This window comes from Anabrus simplex, chromosome 1 (assembly GCF_040414725.1).
Source record: "Anabrus simplex isolate iqAnaSimp1 chromosome 1, ASM4041472v1, whole genome shotgun sequence".
Taxonomy (NCBI): domain Eukaryota; kingdom Metazoa; phylum Arthropoda; class Insecta; order Orthoptera; family Tettigoniidae; genus Anabrus; species Anabrus simplex.
This window is the reverse complement of record NC_090265.1, coordinates 1795171333-1795191231: the sequence shown is the minus strand read 5'-3', so window position 1 is coordinate 1795191231 and position 19899 is coordinate 1795171333.

The window sequence follows — 19899 nt, the reverse complement described above, 5'->3', positions numbered from 1 at the left end:
TCACATGGACTAAATATTATTTAATTGTATAGATCGGAATGATTTCCGTAGCAATGTAATTTACACTTGATGTTTTTCCACACTCAACAGTGAACGGACACAGTTATTTACACCGCTGCCACGGGAAGAGATCGTTTACGTTACGAGTGATCACTTTGATGGCTGTTGAGGAACAATACACGGCAAAATGTCCATGTTCGTGTCTTCATGTGACAGAGAGACCACGCGTCACAATGGATGTGTGGGCGGGAGCCCGGATCCTTTCTGCCATTTTAGCCCTTCGACCTGTTCGGTCTTCAGTGCTGCTTTCGGCAAGTAATGATATACTAACAATTTGTTGGTTATTTTGATCCACCTTTTCAATACAAATTACAGTTTGTGTTGCTAAGTTGTAATGTTACAACACTAATTTACCGGGACATGTTTCGCTTTTATTCACAAGCATCATCAGCCTATACAATTGCCTCAAGGTTTGTCATATTTGGGTTGTTGTTACAAATTTCATTACATTGAATGTAAATCTAATTTTAGTGATAACAATATTTAAAACAAGAATAATATACACATTAAAAATTATGACAATATGATTTGCAATGTTAAAATGGATTAACTCTTAATTCTAAAACACATTGACGTCCAAAACACAGTTTTTACTATTTGAAAATTTGGCTAAAAATTGTTTGCAATGTTAAAATAAAATTGATTCAAATATAATTTGGCATTAAAATTTGAGTCATAAATATAAATATAAATATTGGATGTTAATATATAGGAGCCATAGTTTCTGAAGTGCGTTGGTTTCTAGAATACAGTAACATTTCAGTATTGAGAATTTTAGTTAAGAATTGTGCTCTCTAAATAATGTTATTTAAAAAGACTGTAATTTTGCATTATGCGTGATTAGTCATGACGATAATCTAGAATTGAAGTCTTGAGTTCGTTGGAAAATGGCTTCTAGATTTGTGTTTACAGTAACGCAATAAGGCCCACAAGATTCTGTAGCAGCAGACAAAGGCATGCTTCTTCCATTCCATAAATCCAAAGAAACATAATCAGATACCGGTACTCAAAATTTGGATTGAAGCCCCCTTTTAACCATAACTTACATCAAAACAATCAACTTCCAACGGAGAGTCTGGTCGCTACAAACAAGAATTAAATATGTCAATACTTCCTCTGATCATATTGCCAAACTTCAGCAGCAAGCCTCATCAAATCTAGAAGCCATTTTCCAACGAACTCAAGACTTCAATTCTAGATTATCATCATGACTAATCACGCATAATGCAAAATTACAGTCTTTTTAAATGACATTATTTAGAGAGCACAATTCTTAACTAAAATTCTCAATACTGAAATGTTACTGTATTCTAGAAACCAACGCACTACAGAAACTATGGCTCCTATATATTAACATCCAGTATTTATATTTATATTTATGACTCAAATTTTAATGCCAAATTATATTTGAATCAATTTTATTTTAACATTGCAAACAATTTTTAGCCAAATTTTCAAATAGTAAAAACTGTGTTTTGGACGTCAATGTGTTTTAGAATTAAGAGTTAATCCATTTTAACATTGCAAATCATATTGTCATAATTTTTAATGTGTATATTATTCTTGTTTTAAATATTGTTATCACTAAAATTAGATTTACATTCATCATCATCATCATCTGTTTACCCTCCAGGGTCGGCTTTTCCCTCGGACACAGCGAGGGATCCCACCTCTACCGCCTCAAGGGCACGGTCCTGGAGCTTCAGACTCTTGGCCGGGGATACAACTGGGGAGAATGACCAGTACCTCGCCCAGGCGGCCTCACCTGCTATGCTGAACAGGGGCCTTGTGGAGGGATGGGAAGATTGGAAGGGATAGGCAAGGAAGAGGGAAGGAAGCGGCCGTGGCCTTATGTTAGGTACCATCCCGGCATTCGCCTGGAGGAGAAGTGGGAAACCACGGAAAACCACTTCCAGGATGGCTGAGGTGGGAATCGAACCCACCTCTACTCAGTTGGCCTCCCGAGGCTGAGTGGACCCCGTTCCAGCCCTCATACCACTTTTCAAAGTTCGTGGCAGAGCCGGGAATCGAACCCGGGCCTCCGGGAGTGGCAGCTAATCACGCTAACCACTACACCACAGAGGCGGACAGATTTACATTCAATGTAATGAAATTTGTAACAACAACCCAAATATGACAAACCTTGAGGCAATTGTATAGGCTGATGATGCTTGTGAATAAAAGCGAAACATGTCCCGGTAAATTAGTGTTGTAACATTACAACTTAGCAACACAAACTGTAATTTGTATTGAAAAGGTGGATCAAAATAACCAACAAATTGTTAGTATATCATAGCATGGTTCAATACGGGTCTAATAATGAGATTAGTTACATGTAATTCGGCAAGTAATGGATGAACTGGATGGTTTGGATGGTGGTGGTACCTTGATAGAAATCATAACTGGTCAGAATGTGACCTGCACTCCGAAGGTGAGAAGGAGTGGCCTGGGATCCCTGGTGACAGAGTCCACCAAACCAAACCAAACCAAACCAAACCAAACCAAACCAAACAAAACCAAACCAAACCAAACCAAACCAAACCAAACCAAACCCCATGGCACTACAGCCCTTGAAGGGCCTTGGCCTACCAAGCGACCGCTGCTCAGCCCGGAGGCCTGCAGATTACGAGGTGTCGTGTTGTCAGTACAACGAATCCTCTCGGCCGTTATTCTTGGCTTCCTAGATCGGGGCCGCTATCTCACCGTTAGATAGCTCTTCAATTCTAATAACGTAGGCTGAGTGGACCTCGAACCAGCCCTCAGGTCCAGGTAGAACTCCCTGACCTGGCCGGGAATCAAACCCGGGGCCTCCGGGTAAGAGGCAGGCACGCTACCCCTACACCACGGGGCCGGCTGACATAGTCCACAGGTTTCATAATTACCCAGAGAGGGAGTGGGCAGGTTAATTCATGACGGCAGAAGCCTGAGAGGTGGGGTGGTTAGCAATCCACTTGATGACCACGCCCAGTGTTGCTTGACAGACAGTGGAGTGTGGGGTGCGGAAATTAAAGAAGAAGAAGAAGAAGGGGAGGTGAGACAGGAAAGAGCGTGGCGAGGCAATGCTTAGGGTCTCAGCTACACGGTTCACCGAGTTGGCCCTGGAGGAGGGTTGAGTGTATGTTAGTTGTTGAAGGGGAGGATATAGGCGTCGGGGGTTGGAGGGATGGTTTCCCAGTACTGGGAGAGACCATGGATTCAGGCCCGGGGAGGGTGAAGTCACCGGATGCACGAGTTCGCGTCCAGGGAGTGAGACTCCCTGGGCTGGCGAGGGGATAGGTCACAGGTACGTTGCCGTTACCCCTGGACCAGCCGATGTTCACACACGTCTTCACATGTGAAAAACTACATCGGCACGTTCACCATATCGCCATGGAGCCGGAGGAATCCCAGTCGATTCTGGGTTCAGATTTTCATCTCAATCGAGCTCGATAGCTGCAGTCGCTTAAGTGCGGCCAGTATCCAGTATTCGGGAGATAGCAGGTTCGAACCCCACTATCGGCAGCCCTGAAAATGGTTTTCCGTGGTTTCCCATTTTCACACCAGGGAAATGCTGGGGCTGTACCTTAATTAAGGCCACGGCCGCTTCCTTCCCACTCCTAGCCATTTCCTGTCCCATCGTTGCCATAAGACCTATCTGTGTTGGTGCGACGTAAAGCAACTAGCAAAAAAAAAAAAATCCATCTCATAAATTACGTGGCGTCATGGTGGGCATCCGACATTAAAACCCGAGCCAAAACCGAAATGAGCCGGATGGCTCCAGTGACTTCACAAATAACTGGTATGAGTTGGAGGAAGTTCATGGCACAGCAAGCGACCGCTGCTCAGCAACTTACGAGATGTCGTGTGGTCTTCAAGACGAAACCTCTCGACCGTTATTCTTGGCTTTCTAGGCCGGGTGTTTCGTATTATAGGAGGTTAAAAATAGGCAATGTTTCGTTTTAGTGCAATTTATATGTTGGGCATGGAATAAATATTGACAATATTTGTTAAGAGCGAAGTCCGACTCGTTGGCTGAATGGTCAGCGTACTGGCCTTCGGTTCAGAGGGTCCCGCATTCGATTCCCGGCCGGGTCGTGGATTTTAATCGCTTCTGATTAATTCTTCTGGCTCGGGGACTGGGTGTTTGTGCCCGTCCCAACACTCCCTTCTTCATATTAACACAACACAGCACATTACCAACCACTACAGAAACACGCAATAGTGATTACATCCCTCCGTGTTGGGTTGGCGGCAGGAAGGGCATCCGGCCGTAAAACAGAGCCAAATTCACATATGCGACGCAGTTCGCACCCGCGAGCCCATACGTGTGGGAAAAGCGGTAGGAAATGAAGAAGAAGAAGATTTGTTAAGGCGCAACGCCATCTGGCATCGTTTCAGAAGGCACATGTAATTAAAACTTGGCTTTATTATTACGTATTGGTTATTGCTTAAATTAGTGTGAGCCGACGACTGGTAGCGAAAGTTTTTGCAACAGGTGTCGCGCATCATACGTAGTTTGTTTTAAGGTTCACCGCCCTCGAACCCGTGACCTAGCTAGTTTAGCTATCGTCTGTAGCAACATCTCTTTAATGGACGCACTTTGATGCCAAGTGCAATTAATTCAGCGGCTACCTTCTTGAATTCCTCGAGACATTAACATTCGCCTGCACTCCGACACTAAAAGTCAATATTACGACACATGTTCATGATGTTGATCTTTGAAAGTAAGCCGGAGGATGTCATTTTATTTATCTGCATAATCTCACATCATTGCAATTTACGAACAGGCTGCAATGTGCATGACGGGACTCGAACAGCTGGCAGATGTTATGCAGCACCTGTTGAATCTGCAGGTCCGCGTCTGCACTGTCAAGGTACGAACTGGGGATTAATTGCGCTATTTGTCTTGGTCTTACTCAGATTTACCTGATAGTTCTGGAGATGCAAATGTATTTTAATGGTTGTTCACCACACTGAAGGCGCAACAGGAGATCTTTATCGGCCACCATGGGTCTCTCAATTTGGAGAGCGTGATTGGTGAGCAGGAGGCACCTAGCTGAGCCAGACTCCTCTCTTTCACCTCTCCCAAAAGATTTCCTCTGGTGAACTCTTTTTCTCTTCTGAACCCAATAGAACTAGGCTTGAATCTTTCATTTTAATGCCCTTCAAAGTCCAACACTTCAGTTCACCGAAAGCTTGGACTTCCTTCTCTAGAATTAAGAAGAGGATACGAGGAATGTTTCCTTGTTACAATAATAACCGGAATAAAAGAATTATATCTTACAAAGCAAAGATCAGACGCTATACCACGATTATCGAGCCAGAGGGACTTAACAGTTAAGAATGTCTGAGCGATGATACCTAGCAACCGCACTGGCTGTGATTTGGATGGCCATGACCGAGAAACGTGAAGAAGACTCTGTTATCACGCACTAGAGAACTGGTAATTTCATAGGAAGTTACTCACTTTCCCGCTTTCGATCCAATAAATCCTACACTTGTAGACATACAGAAGTCTCTCGATAACGATTCGTTAGATACAAATAACCGAATCGTTACCAAACGCACCATTAGACTACTGTAGTATAAATGTAACCACTTGGCTGCTAATTGTAATATTACTGTCATACCTTCCTCACAGTTCGGCACTACTGCAGACTTTACTGATTTGACTTGAAATGAAGATGAGAATGCACAGCCTGCTTCCAGTCACCCGAGCGGGTCAGAACTGGAATGAATGAAGCCCCCATCGAGCGGTGAGGATGGCAGTTGTGGCGGCTGCCGAAGCCTGTCGCACTCCTCTGGGACAATGAGTAATGACTGACAGATGCAATGAATTGCCATTGGACAGTGTTGTTGAAATGAATGATGACAGCGAAAACCGGAGTACCCGAGAAAATCCTGTCCCGCCTCCTCTTTCCCCAGAACAAATCTCACATCGAGTGACCGGGCTTTGAACCATGGAACCCCGTGTGAGAGGCCGGCACGCCACCGCCCGAGCAACGAACGCTTTGAAGTTCAATCATCAATCAATACTGATCTGCATTTAGGGCAGTCGCCCAGGTGGCAGATTCCTCATCTGTTGTTTTCCTAGCCTTTTCTTACATGATTGCAAAGAAATTGGAAATTTATTGAACATATCCCTTGGTAAGTTATTCCAATCGCTAACTCCCCTTCCTATAAATGAATATTTGCCCCACGTTGTCCTCTTGAATTCCAACTTTATCTTCATATTGTGGTCTTTCCTACTTTTAACAACACCAGTCAAACCTATTCGCATACTAACGTCATTTCAGAGTATCTCTCCACTGACAGCTCTGAACATACCACTTAGTCGAGCAACTCGTCTCCTTTCTCCCAAGTCTTTCGAATCCAAAATTTGCAACACTTTTGTTACACTACTCTCTTGTCGGAAATCACCCAGAACAATGGAGCTGCTTTTCCTTGGATTTTCTCCAGATCCTGAATCAAGTAATGCTGGTGAGGGTCCCACACACTGGAACCATACTCTAGTTGTGGTCTTACCAGAGACTTATATGGCCTCCAGTTTATATCCTTACTACAACCCCTAAATACCCTCATAACCACGAGTAATCATATTTATGTGATTATCCCAATGAATATTTTTCCTTATACTAAGACCTAGGTACTTACAATGATCCCCAAATGAAACGTTCACCCCATCAATTCAGTAATTAAAACTGAGAGGACTTTTTTTATTTGTGAAACTCATAACCTGAGTCTTAACCCTGTTTATCATCACACCATTGGCTACTGTCCATCTCATAACATTATCGAGGTCATTTTGCAGTTGCTCACAATCTTGTAACTTATGTATTACTCTGTACAGAATAACATCATCCGCAAAAAGCCTTACCTCTGATTCCACTTCTTTACACATATCATTGATATATTAAGAAAACATAAAGGTCCAATAATACTGCCTTGATGAATTCCCCTCTTAATTCATACAAGCACAGATAAAGCTTCGCCTACTCCAATTCTCTGAGTTCTGTCTTCTAGAAACAGAGCCACCCATTCCGTCACTCTTTTGTCATGTCCAATTGCACTCATTTTTGCCAGTAGTCTCCCATGATCTACCCTATCAAATGCCTTAGATAGGTCAATCGCAATACAGTCCAATTGACCTCCTGAATCCAGGATATCTGCTATATCTTGCTGGAATCCTACAAGTTGAGCTTCAGTGGAATAACCTTTCCTAAACCCAAACTGCCTTCTATCAAGCCAGTAATTTTTTCGCAAACATGTCTAATATAATCAGAAAGAATACCTTTCCAAAACTTACATGCAACGCATGTCAAACTTACTGGCCTATAATTTTCAGCTTTATGTCTATCACCCTTTCCTTTATACACAGGGGCTACTATAGTAACTCTCCATTCATTTGGCATAGCTCCTTCATGCAAACAATAATCAATGATCAATTCCAGCTGCTTTTCTATTTGAAATAATAATAATAATAATAATAATAATAATAATAATAATAATAATAATAATAATAATAATAATAATAATAATGTCCCCCGCTGTGGTGTAGTGGTTAGTGTGATTAGCTGGCACACCCGGAGGTCCGAGTTGGTTCGATTCCCGCCTCTGCCACGAAATTTGAAAAGTGGTACGAGGGCTCGAACGGGGTCCACTGATCCTTGGGAGCTCAACTGAGTAGAGATGGGTTCTATTACTACCTAAGGCATCTTCGAAGTGGTTTTCCGTGGTTTCCCACTTTTCCTCCTGGCAAATGTCGTGGTAGTACCTAACTTAGCTGCACGGCCTCTTCCCTCCCTCTTCATCGCCCATCCCTTCCAGTCTTGCCATCCCACACAAGGCCCCTGTTAGCATAGCAGGTGAGGCCGCCTGGGCGAGGTACTGGTCATCCTCCCCAGTTGTATCCCCCGATCCAAAGTCTCACTCTCCAGGACACCGCGGTTGAGGTGGGATCCCTGGCTAAGTCTGGGGGAAAAACTAATCCTGGAGATTAAGAAAGAAAGAAAGAAAGAAAGAAAGATAACAATAATGTAGGCCTAGTGCATGACTCTGTTTTCGTCGATCGCCTTTGGGCCATACCTAACGCCTGCAGGTGACTAGGTTATCTACCTGAAATACACTAAAACGTTGCCTAGCCAAAAGCATGGTCTGCGAGTGCTTTGCACTACGAGTACAGCAGTACTGATCTGTCTGTTGAACATCACCGTCCCTCTAGTCAACATCCATACGAGCGCAGATGCCTCTGTTGAGTAGTAGAGTGTCCGGTTCTGGATCTGAAGATAGCGGGTTCAAACCCAGCAGAAGTAGTCAGATTTTTGAAGGATGGGAAAGAATTCATTCGACACTCCATGCCGTACGATGTCGGCATGTACAACATCTCTGATAACACATTCGGCGTTTAGCCGAAAAAACTTAGCCATGCGGTTTTCTAGGCCGCCTGGTAGTCGTAGCGTCAGACGGAACCTCCAAATTGAAGAGCAAACAGCCAAATAGCGTCAAATTAAAATTACTACACACAGTATCTGAGGCCTTACTATTATTATTATTTACTTTACTACTTGTTTTACGTCGCACTTACACATCGAATTAGGTTACATCACCAGCATTTGCCTGGTGTGAAAATGGGAAACCACGCAAAACCACCTTCAGGGCTACTGATGGTGGGATTCGAGCCCAGTATCTCCCGAGTGCCTGCTAACCGCATGGCCACCTCGCTCAGTACGATTATTTTATTCGAAGGCAAATCCCATGGCGCAACAGCCTTAGCCCACGAAGCGGCCGTTTCTCAGCCCGAAGACCTGCAGATTACGAGGTGTCGTGTGGTCAGCACGACGAATACTCTCGGTCTTAATTCTTCGCTTCCTAGACCCGAGCCGCCATCTCGGTACAGTACTTACAATAATCCCCAAAAGAAACGTTCACCCCATCAATTCAGTAATTAAAACTGAGAGGACTTTTTTTATTTGTGAAACTCATAACCTGACTCTTAACCCTGTTTATCATCACACCATTGGCTACTGTCCATCTCATAACATTATCGAGGTCATTTTGCAGTTGCTCACAATCTTGTAACTTATTTATTACTCTGTACAGAATAACATCATCCGCAAAAAGCCTTACCTCTGATTCCACTTCTTTACACATATCATTGATATATTAAGAAAACATAAAGGTCCAATAATACTGCCTTGATGAATTCCCCTCTTAATTCATACAAGCACAGATAAAGCTTCGCCTACTCCAATTCTCTGAGTTCTGTCTTCTAGAAACAGAGCCACCCATTCCGTCACTTTTTTGTCATGTCCAATTGCACTCATTTTTGCCAGTAGTCTCCCATGATCTCACCTGGTTCTGAGGGCTGGTTGATATCCACTCAGCCTATGTGATTACGATTGAGGAGCTGTATGACGGTGAAAAACAATATATTTAAGAACGAAAATATCAGGAATATGTTCAAAACATCTTATGAAAAGAGTGCCAGCTGTGTCGTGTTTCGGTAAACGAGGAATGTATCTATTAAACGTAGATTATTTTATCGATGAAAACTTCCTTCCAGCATCTGTTGGAGCTATGCCTCAGGTCACCGAATCGTGGGAGGTGGCATTTTTCTACATTCCACGTATTGGGAAAACTTATTGACTTTGCAGAAATTTATAATGCACTAATACTGTACTAGTGTCCGGCTCCGTGGCTAAATGGTTAGCGTGCAGGCTTTTGGCCACAGGAGTCCCGAGTTCGATTCTCGGCAGGACTTGGAATTTCAACCATAATTGGTAAATTTCGTTGGCACGGGGGCTGGGTGTATGTATCCTCTTCATCATTATTTTATCCTCATCACGACGTGCAGGTCGCCTACGGGAGTCAAATCAAAAGTCCTGTATCTGGCGAGCCCAGCTTGTCCTCGGTGAGGATTTCCGTATGTTGCTTTCTCCTTCGTTTTGTGTTCTTGCATTCTCTATACGCCTGTATGTAAAATAGAGGTTTGTGTGCACATTGCTCATAATTTAAAAAGAATGGTATTTCTGTATCGGTCACGTCCACAGTAACAAAAAATGAACTTTTTAATTTTGAGTTATTGTGTCCGTCTGTCTGTACTGTACCCATCCCGGGCATATCAGGGCAACAATTACATAATTCTGCTTCACAAACAAATACATAAATGGAATTCCTAGATGAGAAACTTCGGAAATCACTTCCCATCCTCCCTACTTTCATTGCGTCAACGGCTAAAGCTCGGAAGCATACGGGTAATGGAATGTTCGTAAAAGAAAACTAGGCACTACATAAAATATAACGAAAGTAGGGTTCTCTATAATGTGAGAGTAATACATTAATGAGAAGAATCTTTGTTATGAATATTGACTAAACATTTTACTAAACTGATAGAATCACACGATAAATACATGAGATAATGCCATATTATTACACATAAACAAAATGAATAGTCAATTGTAAAGCAATCATTTGTATACAGTATGCCTTAACGTCTTTTTCAGTTTATTCACTGTTGTGGTTATTGCTTCGCATACTTTAAATCACTTTACTAACGCGCACTGATACTATGTACAGTATGCAAATTTATTTATTTCTAAACAATGATACTCGCTGGTATCTGTTATCTGAATGGACTGACCAGACGTCATGATGACATTTTCTCAATAAATCATATTATTAGCTAACTGTCATGGTTATGGAATTTATATGTATCGGATAGTAGATTTTTTAACGCACGAGATTGCATCGCCACATATCAAACACATGGTCTATTTGACCACGTCAATCATATATTATACTGAACACATACGCGTATTCTGGGTTTACCTAACCCTGTTATATACAAAATAAATCTACCAACGCTGGTATCTAACCCATCACCTTAAACACTTGGGAATAATGAAATACATAAATACATTATATAGGAAAATATCAAACAGATAACAAACAATACATCTTGAATATGGCCTAGTCAAGCCATAAAGTACCAGGTTAAATCCATAGTTCCAACGCGGGACGAACCCACGTTCTTCAGCCTCCGAGGTAAAAATCTGAAACTCCTATCACGAGCTAATTTGATACATAAAAATGGGGAGGAATACGTCATTCGCAGAATCATAAAATTATCCCCCTCGGACCGTGCAAACCCTTACATCGTAAATCCGTCTTCCTCTAGTAATGGGCCAGTGTCCTGCCCTAAGGCAGCAAAGACACTTTCTATTCTTTTTTCTTTTCTTCTCTTCATCTTGGCTAGTTCCCAAATACACGTTTATTTATGGGCCACCAATTCTTATTACTATTATTCCGGCTATATATATATACAGCCTAATTTAATACGTCACGGTAGCCGTCATTATTATAATTCTTTGTCATTCCAGCATCTCAAACATTTCACAAGCCTCATCCTTCCCACATCACACCACTGCATCTCAAATCCATTTTATTCATTTATAAAGAAGACTCTTTTCTTACAGGTTATTTAACTGATCCAATTTCACTCGCGTATCTATATAATTCAAATTATACCTCGGTTTGGACATCTTCAATGATCATATATTTATTAAGTGGGATTTATTAAAATACCTGAATCACCCTGTGAAACGAGCATATAGTCTACATTCAAATTACTATGAAGATCCTTACCAGTTAGTAACATTAGGAAGAATTATAAATGTAACTGAAGTGCCGTTCTCCTCAAAATATGTGCTTCACACTCACTAAAAAGTTATAGGATCTATGTACTGATTCATGCAAATAAGCCAACTACAATATTAGTGATTATCCTTAAATCACAGAGGAAATCCTGATTAAATTAATCTATCCCAGTCACACGCGTATAGTGTTCCCTATATTTAATATTATTAATTTCAACATGTTTTATTTACAAAATAAAAATTAATACTAGCATGCAATTCTCGTGGTTTAATATATTCAAAAAAGGTACTTATCAGATAATGCCTGTGGTTCGCTGCCATCTCGAGGGTGCTCCTGGAAATTTTAGACCATCATGACGACAGCTCCACTCTTAAATAATCCTTAGTTCTTCTTCCTCCACACAACGCCCATGTACCGAATTGTGGTCTTCCGTTGTTGGAATCTCTAGACCGCGGCCTCTCAGGGTGCATGCGCGTGGTGCATGCACTGTGCACGGTGCAAAAGACGACTTGGCTTGGTTGACCAGAGTGCAGAACCCCCACTCCTCGATTTGGAGCAATAGCGCTTACTCTCTCTTTCCTCACGCCTCTCTCGCTCGCTCCGCCTGTCTCCCTCTGCCCCACTCGCGCCGTAGCGCTCCAAGTTCGGGCTGAGTTGAGCTGAGTATAGCCGAGTAGAGCCGAGCTTAGCCGAGTAGCCCAGAGACGAAGCGTTGATCCGAGCCATACCGAGCGGCAGCGATGCACAGTGCACGAAGCTCTTGCGCCTCGCTCTGCAAGCGTGAGATTTTGGGCGTTTGAGAGGCCCTGCTCTAGACGTTCCCTGAAGATATGAATGCTGCATTTTAGGCGCGATTCTCGTTGATTCCAGTTCGACGACCACGCACCAACATACAGGCAAAAAATGGGAAAATTAGCTAATAACTCTGTCTATGTGTTTTCAAAGGAACTACTGGTGATTAGATCCACTTGTAGCAAGAAATGGACTAATCCGAATAGTGGTAAGTTTGTATAAATCATTATTCATTTCCCCATTAATCACATAGTCTAATTGTTACCACGAGTGTCCATGGAGTATGCAAACGTTCTTCCTGTCTCAAATAACGTTCTTTTAATTTTTCTGAGCGTCACTCACTGTTTAAATGCTTTTAAATCGGCCACTATTAATTACTGAACGTAATCGGCTGTCTCACTACTACTAAACAACTTGATGTGTTTGCCCTTTCTCTGATGATTGCATCACAAGCCGACACTGACTGTCGTCGATATTTAAAGGATTAAATGTTGAAATAAGGCCTCTATTCACTAGCACTGTACTTTATCTCGTACCACATGGCTTATTTCGCGATATTTACACTGCACTGATATGTTTTTCCTCGACACAGCACTTCATACACTGATATCTATAGTTCATTACTACCACGTGAATACTGCGGTTACACAAATTACAGTGGGATACTGCATTTATAGTATCTAGCCTGAGTGGTTGGGGATGGGGGTAGACCACACCCCTGATCGAGATTGAGCTCCGGTAAACGGAGTCTTTCAGCGATGTGAAAGCAATCAAATTATAGCTCATGACTCCTGTTTTATACTGATCTAGTTTTGAATTAATACGATCAGCGGGTCATTCACAATCTCAAAAGCGTCCTTTTATAAATTCACGCGTCATGGTTCATCTCGCAAGACCTCACGTTGACAGATCTTGGCAGTCATCTTTAGTCTGCGTACCACTATACGACATGCGTCATTACCGATCCACTATTAAAGTGTTGCATTTATATGCATCAACAATTTGCATTAAATACGTTGGTTCGAATAAGACCTGACTTATAAATTTCCATAGATTATCTCAGACAAAGGTGTTCTTCTTCTCCTTCTTTTTAGTTAATTATGGTGAATTGGCACCAATGAATGCGGTGTTGAATCAGTAAGGATTTTTATTTCTTGGGGGTTAACACACCTTCATTCAGCCCACTCTCTGACAACCTACATTTCCACGCGTAGCGTCATCTCTCCTCCTCTCTCGCAAGAAAAGAGAGCGCGATTTCAAAGTTCTGCGGTAATAAGCTATCCTTTTCTCGATACAGCGCAGAAAACTGCTACCTTCGGGCCTGCGTATCGCAAATCATATCTCGGTTCGGTACGTAAACTGCTAATTACGACATTATATGTCGCAGAATGTTGCGGAAAACGGCTTATATGATTGACTAAACCTCCTAACATGCCTATGGCATGGTGATGAACGGTTACAGTACGTATGTATGTACGCGCATCACGAGAAAATGGCTGAAGAAAAATTTAAAAAAATTGGTATGTAAATTATGGGAATTAGGCACTGCAATCTGGGCTATAAATAACATCATTCACGCTGACTTAAATGGTAGTTCAGTGGAAGGCGTAAAATTTAATTCTCAAATATTTACGCTCTTAGTGCTGTTATCGATAAATACTACATAACAATGAAAATAGGTATGTAATCTTGGAATAAGGTACTACAGTTTATGCTATGAATAAATTTATCCGCGCTGAATGAAATGGTAGTTTAGGATAAGGCGCCTAAAATGTAATTTTTTGAATAGCTATGTTTTTATTGGTCCTATCAACAAGTATTATATAACAGATGTTATAGAGAATACAAGTTCTAATCATTTATGTCTTATCCAGTTTTACCATACCATTTATGATAATAGAATTCACGGATGGACCTTTTGTTGTTTAGTCTATGTCAAAGCGTGGTCATCGGTCCGTACCGACAAGGAAAGTTGTGAAGATGATTATAAAATTGATAAAAAAGACCCTAAAGAAACGATCGCTTGAAGAATAAGACAAGACGGAGTCAAGAAAGAAAGAAAGACTGCCTTTAATTTAGATGCTCTAATATCCCAGAGTCGAAAGAAAATTAAATATGAAGGCCTGCAAGATCGTAAGCTCATAAAACTAATCAACAATAACATTACATTGACCATTGTTGTGATGTGATTTCTCTCTTTGCTGCCACTCACCTCCTACAGATGGGGTTACTGCTGTGTCCCGAATAAAACAACTTCCCTGAATATTGGCGGAAAGTAGCTGCGGAGATAGATTAACCACGGGTACTGCAGCTGGTGTGAGATAAAATTCCAGCACCTCGGCGTCTCCGAAAACCGTACAAGTAGTTAGTGGGGCAGGCGCTAACATTACTGTATCCAACAGGAGCGATTTCCACCCTTTGAACATACAATTCCATCGTTGGTCGGCCACAGCTGCTGCAGTAGAGCAAAAATCGAACTCTTAAATCTTGGTGTCGTGGCGGGAATATATCGGTCACGATCTTGACCAAACGATGGGGTTCAGAAGAGAGCCTAACTACTTGAAATGAGGAGCGAAATGTGCTTACTAACTTATATTGAATTACCAAAATGCCAAAAAGAACATTATGTTATAAAATCATTCATCAAGAAATGTTTTGATCATTTAACGTTTCAACGCAGTCACACTGCATTGCGTGATTTTTATCAGTTACGTTTATCGGAGAACTTTATTCAGAGAAAAGTACAAATATCATATTAGTAGCCAGCGAAAACTAGAAAAAGAGAATAAAACCTGAAAATCGGGCAACTATTTATCCAAATGATAACTGAGAATTAATCCACACGATCCGTGGAAAATCTGACCTTCAACAAGTAGAGTTCCAGATTTACATTTAATTAAAGTTATCCACCAGTCAAATACCCTGTCGGATATGGGAACACCCGCTGAATGGACCCTTAATCGAACCAAATTGACTATCATTTGCTTTGGATAGGTTGCGAAATACTACTGGAAAGCATGGTGTTCACTACAAGTTAACAGCTGCAGTCATAATTAAAAATAAAATCCCACCATGTATTGTCATCTCGTGACACCCTTAAGTTATACAATAATCCCGATGCTGAAACGTGCATCACCCAAACAGCTGTTCAGAAGGAACCAACAAGAACTCGATCTGGGAGGATCTTACGTTACATCGTTCTGAAGGAATGAAACTGCGAAATGCAGGAAACACTTATTCATCACGCATTTAGAAAAAATGCCAAAACACTGAAGTTAAAGAAAAAGTGGTAAATCACTTGAAAAATATTATTATAAAACCAACGTTCAGGTTATGAACGGCTACGTTACGTTTAATAAACTTACAAGTCCACATGATAAAATGAAATCAAAAATACCAAAACAATCTAAGGAATTCTTTCCTTTACAACTATGACTACCATTACAGATCCATCTACTTATTGTTTGTCCCGATAAACTAACTAGAAGTTATTAATAGGCCACAGTCAACTATTATAAAAATGAAAGAACGAAAATTGAAAATAAAATATATTCCCAGCTGACGAATCGAAACCGCATTCGTAACTCAAATAAGCTAAGTGTCAACACGCACACTATCAAAGCAATCGGACACCTGAACGACAAAATAATTCAGTCCGTAAATAAATTAAAATACTCCAGTTCAATCAACTCAAACGCGCATGGCAAACAGCAGTAAATGTCAATCACCGTTAGTTCAGTATCCAATGCTGGACAACCCTCACGTTCATGCCACCAATGTTTCCATAATCTTATGTAAACACCTTTCAGCTGGTAAGGGCCGTGCCGAAACATCGCCTCAATATTACTTTGCTAACACTCTTCGCATTACATACACTACTGCAGACACTACCATCGTTCAAGTCACTTCGCAAAAACACCTATCCTTAGAATTGAATATATACAGAGGACACCCTAAACCTATCGTCAAACCTACATAGTGTCTACACACCCTAACAATAACATCTATATACACACACGCATCCTAAACCTATCGTTGAGCGTAAATGTGGATGTCTACTGATCCGTATACTCCTATGGCACTCGTAACGACCTAAATCTATTGTCGAGCGGAAACTGGGATGTCTACTCATCCTCTTAAATGTCAGGCGAAATCGTAACTTCAAACACATTCTTTCAAATTTAGCTGGAGACCTTGTCGAAACTATAGCACGTAATGAAACCAATCTTGCCACTGAATGAACGCAAGTTTGGAAATGCAACTAAGTCCCTATCTTGTCAATAAAACGTGAAATTGAAAATAAATAACGCGCGGCTATACAATCCACGACTCAAACATGATCTCGACATACGCAATGAAGATTGGAAAAGTAATAATGAAATTCAGCACACGTCTAACTTTCCGTGAATATCGCCAAAACAGTAATCATCACCATCACAAAAATCCACACCATAATTCTAGGGTGAGACCCAGAAATCGCCTACCGTCTCACTATTCCAAACATTCATATCCACGAAATATCCAGTGAAGCTAAATCCAATGAATCTACATAGCCAAACTATCACTTTAATAACGTCCAACATCATCCCACAATGTTTCCGATTTAATGATAATTTATCGTCTCGTAATATATGAAATTTACTAAATGGAAATTTGTTACCACAGTTAAATAACTCCAACCGTGTACTCAGAATGCCGTTCTATCCTTGAGATCGCGTACTATAACATTCATTATGCTGACTTTACATAAATAGTCATTTGGACTCAACTCCCAAGAGCTACAATCTTCTACAGAAATTGTTTTTCACTGGGAGTTCTTGACTTGAAATCATAATGTGCGTCACAAAGCACTCGCTTCGAACCAACCTTCATCGGGTCAGCTGTTCCGGATTGCTAACGGAATCTCAATACAGCCTGCCTCAGAAATATCACATTTAATATACAGCCTGTATCAAAAATTCTTCGCCATCGACAAATATAGCCTGTCTCAAAAATTCGTCTTCGTCGCCTATCACGGCGGCATTACTCGTGAAATACAGGCTTCCTATGCCTTCAACATCTACACAACTATTCTCTCAACATCACATTCCGGCAGTATTCATTCCTTCCTGTTTCAAAACCATTTCAAACCTCAATACTCCCGTGACGAACAATTTTATAAGGATCATCTCATTTATTTTATTACACCTTTCGCACCACAAGAACACAATAACACACCGTGATTTCCTATATCACCAACATACACGATGTCACAAAATTACCTTCCCACGAATAAATAGAACTTTATCAGACTTCACTGAATTTCGAGAGGAACGCAAATCTTGTTTAACGGATATGTTCAATACACGTTTAACGTAACTTTTTATCCTTTTGTAAATATTAGTATTATTATTATTATTATTTCGACAAAAAAATTCTGAACTCATAGGATATTGGAAATTATTGCATTCACCACGACTACATTATCGTTATCACCTTTCTAACTTTAATCAGTTTGAACACTTTCTCAAAGAATTTTAACACATTATTTAAACTTCGCATTTTACAGTTTCTCGAATTTTACTGCCCTGAAGAGTTCCACACGACGACCAGAAATATAACACATTCGCCTGATCATTATTTAAATATTAATTCGACACACGCACTGGAAAATTTTATTGGGACAAACAAATTCTATTCTACAACATTAATACAACTATAGACACAGACATGTAACAGTAGTCATCTTGGAGATTCAGCCAGATGACCTCGTATTTAGCCGTTCATGGCTACAGGACACATCATCCTCTTATTTATAAACTTAAAATACACATATTTTACACTCGCTATCGATAAACACCGCATATGATGCACTTTCTTCGCGTTTTAACATGCGACGAACCTCCTTCTCTACTGGCGGCTGCATCTATTTTCCCAGGACTCTGCTTTATTTCACCCTTGATAGCCGACCAGGTGTTTCAATAGATAACAAAAATCAGACCTCACTAGCTAGCCTCCAGACTCCCTTCTTGACAATGTCAAACACACACAATGTAATACACAGAGGAAGTCAGCTACGTATTTTAAACAGATATCTATGCCTTCTTAGTTTTCGTTGGCAGAAGCTCAGGAAAATATCTATCACGTTCCATTGAGTAATCTACTTGAACCATTGACACGAATATATAACAAGTTATTTTGAGAATTAAAAGCCCGCACTTTCTTGTAGACGAGCGACGTGGGTTCCACCGTCCAGAGCTTCAGATAGAATGTGTAAATGTAGGTGGAGGGGATTTCTTTTATACCTTCTGAGAGGACGCCACCCTCACTATGAAGCTTGGTGGTGCAATCTGATAATTCCATATCCACTGGACCAACTTTCTTGAAATTTATTCCACAAATTCAGACAGAATTATAATTCATTATGGTGTTAATTTTATATTTTTCCCATACTTGCAACGGGCATAATAAATTTATTTCTGACATGTAGTTTCGCGGTCTTTCTTCAGAGATGACCTCGACACGTGTCGCAAATCCGCGAGTACGACGCCAACGTTTCTCCAGGCTTAATTGCAATCAAATTCACCCTGGGGATTCTATCTTCATGTAAGGTTTATTAATAATTTCGATCCATTATTCCTGGATTAACCATGTCGCCAAAATCTCTCGTTATGAAGGATTTTCCCAAATTGATAAATTAGTCAGTACTCGATGTCAACCGAAGTGTCCCGGCATTTCACGAGATGGTGGCTCGCTTGACACGGTGAGTTCTTTTCCCACGGGAGAGCGGGACTCTAAAAATAAAACATGGCTACTCTCAAAAACGTTATTTGTAGCTGAAATAAATATCTGCAATTATTTTTCATCGTAGAATTATGGGCTCAATACCTTAACTACTCATTACTCTTGGCTAACATCTTCTTTGTGCTCTTTCTTGGCCTTGGTCCACTTTAGTGTGTGTTAAGCCCAGTTTTACGACCGAATGTCCTTCCCGAAACCAACCATATATTGAGGAATATAGCGTCGTTGTATGCTTTAATAAATGGTTTCAAAATTTGGTGCTACACCGATCTTTAATACCTACTATGTGAAGATTCTGCATTTTAAGGACATTTTAAGGAAACATTATCTTCTATGTCATGTGTGAAATATACAGACACGAAATTACTCCTATGTCAACCAATCGTCACTAAATTATTTTACTGTACACATTTCTTATGACTTAGTGAATGAAAATGTTTAAATGTTAACAAAAAAAGTCTGCGTTTTGCTAGAAACTAACTGTTACATTACGAATTGATTTATTCATTTCCTGAAAAGGATGTTATTTTATCCATAGGAAAAGTTATTATTATTATTATTATTATTATTATTATTATTATTATTATTATTATTATTATTATTCCGGGTTATCTGTGGAAAGCAGAGGTGATG